Source organism: Chinchilla lanigera, unplaced genomic scaffold, assembly GCF_000276665.1.
Source record: "Chinchilla lanigera isolate Chin_1 unplaced genomic scaffold, ChiLan1.0 scaffold00022, whole genome shotgun sequence".
In the NCBI taxonomy this organism is placed as follows: Eukaryota; Metazoa; Chordata; class Mammalia; order Rodentia; family Chinchillidae; genus Chinchilla; species Chinchilla lanigera.
The window spans coordinates 9,457,378-9,466,500 of NW_004955423.1; positions in this window are offsets into that span (position 1 = coordinate 9,457,378).

Below are 9,123 nucleotides of genomic sequence, written 5' to 3' on the forward strand. Positions count from 1 at the left end.
TTCCTACTTTGCACCCTGCCTCTAAATATACACAATCTAAAGTCACTGAGACCATCCCTGCCTCCAAAGATCAACAGCTCACCATCTTCTCATGGACCAGTGGCTTTTCACCCAAATCAGAAAACAAGGAAACAGATACTTTTTCAGAAAGTTGTAGATATATGATATTGATAACAATCTGTAAAGATAATCATTTAAATTAATTCTATTCTTTGCATTCTGTTTCAAAGAGCTCATTGTCATACAGTGATAATTGAACATAATGGGAGCTTACTATAGTCCAAATGTCTAAACATATCTTCAGCAGAGAGTGTTCCTGCCAATCCACTGGAAACTTCCTGGTATGACAGGAAATGAAGAAAAACAGTCATGGATGAAAGAGACAGGATCTTGGGATTCCATCCGGAATGCAGGCACCCAGCAAACTGGTAGCTTCTCTATTTACAAAGATTATGAAAGAAGATCCTACTTTAGCTATTGGGTGCATAAAGTACTTCTATTAAAGCCAAAACAAATTATTATATATTTGTTGGACATCTTCCTGCCTAATATACAAAGTCCTCTTTGTACCAAAACACAATGCACACTTCAGATGACGAGGCTCAGAAATCCTGATCAGAACACGCAATTTCATTTCATGAACTTTGCTCTAAAAGAGTAGGAATTCAATATGCATTGAGTGCTTACTTTGCGTAAGAATTGTACATGTGTTATTTTTCTTAACTTTCTCCATTCACAGGTGAGGAAATGCAGGCTTTGAGGATTTAAGTAAATCATCGAGGGCTGTGTGAGCCTCCAAAGCCCGATCTCATGCCTCATGCCTGTTTGCTCTGCAAATAATTGCAGCAGTGCCCTTTAGTCTGCTTTTTAATGCTGTATCGGGAATGTTTACATTTGAAAAGGACATTCATGGATATTTGTAAGGCTTACAATGTGTTTGGCTTAATCTTCTCTGAGAATATGTCTTCCACTCACTTCCTCTTGATTCCTCAAATATGAGATGAAGTAAAAAATGACTGTTTTGTTTATTGTTGAGAAAGCACTATCACTAAGGAGAGAGGGAACAATTCAAACATCATTTGCACTTCCTTTGTTCCATTTACATCCAATCTGTTGGACTGAATCTTCATGGAATAGAGCAGTTAGAATGTAGTACAGACAGAGCATTTGCTTTGCATCAGCCTCTGAGTTAATATGTTAATTAATATAGTTAATATTGATTATGGTTCTGGCAGTTGAAAATGGGGGAGGAAAGTTAAGTGCTACACACTGAGCTGTTTTACATAATTATCTTACTTCTATTATTAACATTCTTGTTTTTCAGTTAGAAACTGGCTTAGAGTGAGGTTAAATAATTTGTTCAAGGTCATACAGCTGGTAATTGCTCAAGGTCAACAGAGCCAAGCATGGCATCCAGGCTGTGTGATTCAACTTATTATACCATACTATGCACTCTGCCAGTTCCAACTGGGCATTCTTAATAGGTTCAAAAACATTAATATAGTTCACATTTCTTTCAAAGAGCTTTGCAAAAAATGTAGAAAACAAAAAACAGGCAATCTTAAAAATAAATGGGACATATAGAAAGAGAAAGAAAAAGAGGCCAACTAATACGGAAGAGTGAAGTGAGGTCAGGACAGCCAAGACCTTGATGTCTAACCACTGCTGCCTGAGGCGGAGAGTCAGTCACACGGATGCTTCCAACGGACTTTGGCAGAGTTACATGGCATGGGCCACTGCCTACTGAGCGATGAGGTATTTTTATTGTTTGGCTGGTGTGTGGCTTCCAAAAGCTTTTTCTAAGTGGAAGTGTCAGAAAAGATGGCAAGAATGATAAAGGGGGGGATGGGCTTTTAAAGAGATTAATTGGAAAGGACTATATTTAGACAAGTTCTGGTAAGATGGAAAGGAACCAATGTAATCCCTTCTAGTGTAGCCTCATACAGGCCTGGTTTGGTGACATGAAGTTGTAACCACAGCTCTGCATAAAGCATGATTGTAATAATATCTAGACACATAGGTCACAGAGGCTGTCCATTTACATAGGGGACATCTTTGCAACCTGACTGCTCATCGAGCCACCTGTGGGATACTGATAACAAAGGAATGTGAGTGAGAACAGGTACAAGCTTCTTGCCATTCTTACACAAAGATATATTGCTTGATATTTTGTAGATGTCTTGCTGATGTTCAAAAATCTGAGTTTTATGGCATATAAGCAAATATTTACTGAATGCCTATTGTATACAAGGTCCCTATTGTGGAAATAACTATAGATATTAATTTAAACATGAAATCTTGGAAATTTTAAAAAATATGTCCCTCACATTGATCGATTCCTTTTTCAATTGTTACTACTTTAGCCAAGTTCTTATTATTTCACATCAGAAATTTTATAAAAGCCCACTTAACTAAAATAGAAAAGAACAAACTGTTTTAGAACTGAAGAGACATTATTTAGTTCAAATCCATTACAGGGCTTAGACAGAACTTACTAGAGATTAATTTCCTTAAATCATTGCCTTTGTCATGATGTTTGTCTGTCTCAGGAATATCAGTTAATGTCTTGCTTGCTTTGAAAGTCTCATCTTGCACTGTAGCCCTATTCTTTCTGTCCAGTCTTGTTCATCTATGTTTCCTGCAGCACATCCTCTCCTTTAGTTAAGCGGGCTCCTAACAGTTATTCTTCCTTGTAGGGTACTCAGGTCTGCCCCAGAGATTGATTCATACTATTCTTTTCTCCTAGAACATCTTCCCTCCTGTTCTCTCTAAATTTCTCCCATCCCTAAAGACCCCTAAATCTCCACTTTCCCATTCACGCCTACTTGATTATTTCAGTCTTCATCAATCATCTCCCTTGAACCAACAGTGCCACAATGTGTACTTTGTTATAGAAATTTTTCCAGAATTGAAAGGGACTTTATGACCATCTTCAACCTATGCATGGATACCCCAGCCCTCTCAATGAGCTTTTGCTCTACCCCCAAACATTTATTTAGGTAGATCTTGCCATCTTTTGCATTCATTCATTCATTCATTCATTCAACCAATATTTCCGGAATCCCTAATAATCCAGGCATGACACTAAAGGTTGAGGATTTAACAATGAATAAGATACAAAAATCTGTGTTCTCTCATGAAAATAATGTTGGGCTTCTAGAAAGATGGCTACTAGAGACATGAGATATGCTTTTCTCTCACAAAGAAGGATTAAAAACACAAAATAGCTATCAGTTGGCCAGAATATTTGAGGGAGAATGTTAGAATGCAGTGCATATGGAATGGGGAAACTGTGGAATATATACAGTAGGGATGGCTTGGAAAAGAAAGGAAAGATCACCTTATTGCCCCAGTCTAGATCAATATGAGCCTGAAGAAGTCCTCACATAATGGAGAAAAAGGTAAATAGGAAGACCTCAACAGCCCCCACTGATATGATGGACACCTGAAGTTTTGCTAGTTGGGGCATCCTGCAGTCCTGGTGGACCCTGACCCTGGTTAGGGGAGATACTAAGAAGCGCCCAGTGCTGCACTGCTCCAGAGTGGGATTTCAGTTCATATCATACCTTCTCCTACCCAGGCCTCTGTTGCTTGGTGCCATTTGGAGATCAAATCCCACCATGGCCCACCTTCACTGATGTGTGAGCACAGCTTTCCAGGTTGCTGGAGTGGCTCCGCCCTTGCATAGTCCATTAACACTGGCAAGTGCACTCTCTCTCTGACTGCCATGGGTGCACACTTCCCAACAACTATGCAGTCTCAGGGGAGTGTGCATGCAGTGACTGCCCCACAGTTCTGCTCTATGTACCAGCTCTACTGGGGCTGCTAGTGTCCCCAGCCCTACAGGCCCTGCAGTGATAGATAGGTTTTCTATTTCCACTGTTCCATAAACAGTGCCTAAAGCCACTGATTATAGCTAAAGAAGCTATACGGAAGCTACACTCCCATACTCAACTATATACAAACCCAATATAGCACACTAAACTGACACCATAAGACCCATCTTCAAGAGAAAGTCTTTTTACTACCAAAGACATCCTATAAAATTGGTAGAGAAGACAGATCTGCCAGATGTGCAGATATCAACATGAGGGCATAAGAATATGAAGAAGCAAATAACATGATTCTACCAAAGGAACAGTATAATTATCTATCAACAAACCCCATTTCCATCAATGGCCAGATCATCTAGAAAAAAATTATTTTAAAATTAAACATGTTAATGATGAGAAGGTGGTCAGCCATGTGCACATGTGGAAGAAAAGTTTATCAGACAACAGGAAGTTAAGTGCAGGATTTGGGGTAGGGTTGACTTTGGTGAGTTTGAGAGCTAGGATAAAGGACTTTGGATGAAGTGTAAAGGGTAGGAAAGAGGTTGGGGAAGCGACTGGAAAGAGAGCCAGGGTAGATGTTGTAGTACTTATAGCCATGGAAAGAGGTTTGCACAGCACAATTTAAACTTAGTTTGAGCTGATTCTGGTTCAATTTTCCAATCCTTTATTATGGACTTTTCGATAAAACAGCCTTTTATGCACTTGAAGACATCTATCCATCCCTAACGAGTCTGTTCATGGGTAGACATTTTCACTTCTTACCACACCGTTCCTTCTCAGGAACTCAGGAACTGTTTCCACTCTGGTTAATTTCTTCTACACATCCCCTACTCTTTCTATACTCTTCTTAAAGGCCTAGACCACTAACAGAGGATAGTGTAGGCCTATTTCCTCATTCTTTTCAACAGATGCTCTGTTCATACAACTCAAGATGGCATTAATTTCTTCTTTTATTCCTTTTTCTAGCCAATTACACTATACGGTCATACTGAGTTTTCTGCCAAAATCCTTGGATTATTTTCTGCATTGTTTTCTGATAAAGTATATTTCCCTTCAACCCATATTTGTGTTATGATGATTGCTTTGTTTTGATTCAAAACATCCATCCTTATTGTATTTAGTATTATTTGATTTACCCCATTATGCATGCATTTCAAGATTTCTCAGGAAGGCAATTTCATTATTTTCCACACCTGCTATTCCTCTTACCTGTTTGTCATACACAGATTTAATGAATGTATTTTTAAAATACTCATCAAAGTCATTGTGTTAGCTTTCAATAACTAGAATAAATACTCAGGGCAATCAGCTTACTAGGAGAAAAAGCTTATTTTGGAGGTTTCAATTTCAGACTATGATGGATTGGCCCATGTTGCTTTTGATCCTGCAGCAAGGTATCATATCAAGGCAGGAGTATGCAGCAGAGAAAAATTGCTCACCTAATGGCCATGAAGCAAGAGAAAGAGGAAAGGATTGAGATTCTGCAGTCACCTTCAAGAGGATGTCTCCAATGACCTGAAGATGTCCCATTAGGCCCCACCTCTGAAATGTTCTACAGTCTGCTTTAGTTCCACTCTTGGAACCAAGCCTTTTACAAAGGGACATTTGAGGCACACTTAAGATGCAAGCTATAGCAATAATCTAAACCTATTTTTGCTGTATAATCTCAGAACTCTGAGAGGTAGAGGCAGGATCATCACAAGTTTGAGCCCATCCTGGGTAACTTAATGACTTAGCAAAACTCTGTGTCAAAGTAAAAAATAAAAATGTCTCCTGGGGATGTAGTACAGTGCAAAGTTCCTGGGTTCAATCCCCAGTACTACAAAAATATATTTGGAAGGGGACTAAAGGTCAGTTATAAGATCTAGAAGGGCAGATACTGTGTGATCGATTGCTCCTTCTGCTCACTATTGTGCCTGGTGCAGAGTATGTTTAATGGATTCAGTTGCAAAAATGTGGATATGGCCTTAGTGTGACACTGAGAACTTCCTTCCAAATTGGTACAAATTTACTGTGCCACTATTAGAATAATGCACAAATTCACTGAACTGTACTCTTATTCGAGGTTATCATGTTGACCATAAAGGTACCGCGGAAGACGTTTGTTTTGTTGTTGCCCAAGTCCACTACACATACAACTGTTTTAGAATCCTCCAGTAGTTTTTTTTAACTCTTGTCTGAAATGGAAATGAGGCATTCAGAGATGCTTGATTCAAAGACAGTCTAGCTCATTCTGACACCTGCAAATTGCCTGGTTCATTGTTTTAAGTACTTTCAATCTAGCCCTTTAAATATCCACTGAGGATCTGTGCTGGGGAACATATTTGAGCCCATATCTTCCATGTAATTTTAAAAATTAAAATGACATGCATTTGTCTGGTATGTTTCTTCAGTGATCATTGTTCTTTCAGTAATTTTCACTGTCATTTATGGGATCTGTAAACATAACCTCATTGTAGCAACCTGTGGGCTCTCAAAATTGCTTTGTAGAGGTCTTGATTTAATTACTTTTTCTACTTTCTTATTCTGAAATTATTTATCTCTCATTGCTTCTCGGCCTTTTGGCTAAGATCATGTGTGAAATTATTCATCTTTACTGAGAAGAAAGAAAAAAGAGACAAAGATTTATTTTTGGCTTTCACAAATTGTTAATTAGCTCCTGATCCAATCATAAGTATACAACGTTTTGTATTACTCATAAGCAGGTTTTGTAAACAGTAGCTATTGAAGTACTAGCCTTCATGTATCTCTGTATATAGGTAAGTGCTCTTTTTATTCTTTGTTGTTTATCGGCCACTCTCTCCTAACTTATACACACATCAGTCATTACTGAGCTGGTGAAAAAACAGGCCGTGTAGCTATATTGCATGTTCTACAGCCTTTCTCTCTTTCTTACTTGTGGAGAAATCACAATCATAATTTAATTTTAACCTCTTGAGCTTCCATTGAATTATATTTTTCTTTGTAATTCAATCTCAGACCTTCTAAATGTAGACAATATTCAGCTTTTCTTTCCCAGATCATCATCCAGGTATAATTTTCTCCTAGGGGACCATTATTTTCATTTCACACACACACAAAATCCTTCTTGTTTGTAAGACTTAGGTTAAGAGATAAAATTCCTCTGTTCATTATATCTACTCCTTGGGAAATGAAGCTACCTGTGTATTAAGCCAAAAGTCAATCAAGAATTTACTTGAGTGAAACCTTTAGTAAATGTCTAAATATTTGCCATTCTATCTTTCTTATTTCATCGCACCAAATTCTTCCTATTGCTTCCTGTGAAAGTGTATTTTCCCATTCTATCTTCTAATCTCAGGCTTACTTCTTCTATAATCTATATTCTGTGTTGATGTGAAACACCTGAGATCGTGAGACTAAGAAACATATATGGCCCATGTCTCAATTACAATTTCAATTGACATGATTTGGCATTGCACTTGCAATGTCATTCTTGTTTCTACATGGTTTGGATAAGGATAGTTTGCTTGTGAGAAGCAAGAACCTATTCAGGATAACTTAAACTAAGAAAAAGCCCTTTGATGAGCGATAGAGGGACATGTTGTAGAACACGTGACCAGGGAGAATAACTGGGCTCCATGAAGAACTAACATCTGGACTGTTGAGAATTGATAACACTCATTCTGTGTTTCTTGAAGTGTGCCTGAACCATTCTTCAGGATCTACAGTTTTATAGTTTAGCATGAACATGCCAGAAAATGATGACTTTGGTACCAATACACATGACTTTCCAGAACAAGTGACTAGACCCCAAAACTCAGTGTGGGCAGATCTACTTAAAATTCTCTGTCAAATCTGATTGCCTCAGCTTGGCCTGTGGCTTATTGTTTTTGGTATTACAATCCCATTTTTGGTCCAGTCATGTGGGTCTAGAGAGGAATGGTTCCTTGATGCCAATAGACAGTGAACAATAGCTTTTCAAGAGAGGTGTGAGGTAGAGCAGAAATCACTTGGTATTCCCACCATGCTACACTCTAATTAGTGCCACAGGTCTATTTCTATTTTTAATTTCATTTCTTTACAAACACATTAAGTAGTTACTAGCCACACACAGTCTTACACTCTTTGGTTCAGGTATATTCTCATCTTAGACACGAGTCTTTCATTCCATTTAAACCATTGTTTAGAACTTTTTATTCATCCATATATCCCCAAATCTTTCTCTTTTACCCACAGCAATCAATAAAAACATCTCCTATATTCTAAAGTATTTTAGCTGCCTTTCAATGATGTGATTCTCTGAAGAGTCTTCACCATCTCCCTATAGGAATCAGCACACCTGGGGAAGGGTCCTGAGCATGCACTTGAGAAAGAAAGCAGCACTATTCTCTTTATGCTAGTGTGGCTCCACAGACAATAACTATCTCCAAGATGTAGTCTTTCTTCCCAGGGTTAGTATTTAGTATCCTTGAACCAAGAGGACTGTTCAATTCCTCCCTAAAGAGGGTGTAAACCCTTTCCTTCTCCCCTTCAGGAGGAACCAAGTTCTTGTACTTCTCCAGTGAGGCCAGTATCTCCTTTTCTTCTCTCTACACTCTATATTCTACAGAATCTGATTTTGATCATCTTCTTTGTCCTCAGATCCTTTTGATGAGCTTGGAATGCAGCCACTTTTTTGGAAGATCTATATTCACCTTTTGGGGGAGGACGCTCCAACCCATTGTGTGTTTTTAGCTCAACAATATTCCCTCACTTACTTATTCATTCCTCTCTATATCTTTGAATTAAGTTTTGGGCTACTTCACCTTAGATGTCAGCATCTTGTACTTGATTTTTCTCTAATAATCTTTTTTTTAACTGAGATTATTTCTATTTAGATACTCTTTCAGAGGTCAAAACATTCTTTTAGGTCTTTTCTTATTTTTCAGCATGTAAATTAACTAGATAGCATTCAACATACCCACGGCTTGTACTTGTTTCTGACAGAAAGACACTTTCTTCTGTTTGTAATTGAAACATTAGGTCCCACGAATTTTGGTTGGTATTGATATCTCAGGATAGATATTATCCTGTACTGCCTCATTTTCTTTTATTGTCTCTTGGAATAGAAGTTAAAAACTCAGCTTTAGAAGTAAAATTGGCCTCTATAATACTAGGTAAGTTATTGAAGTACTTTAAGCCTCAGAATTCTGTACAGTCAGAAAATGTGGGTTGGATGTATGCTGTCACAGTAAGTGCTCAATAAATACTGCCTCTAATTATTGATGTGTTTACTTTTCTTACATTGTAATCTTCTTGAAATTGGGAACTACATCTCAAATTTACTAAG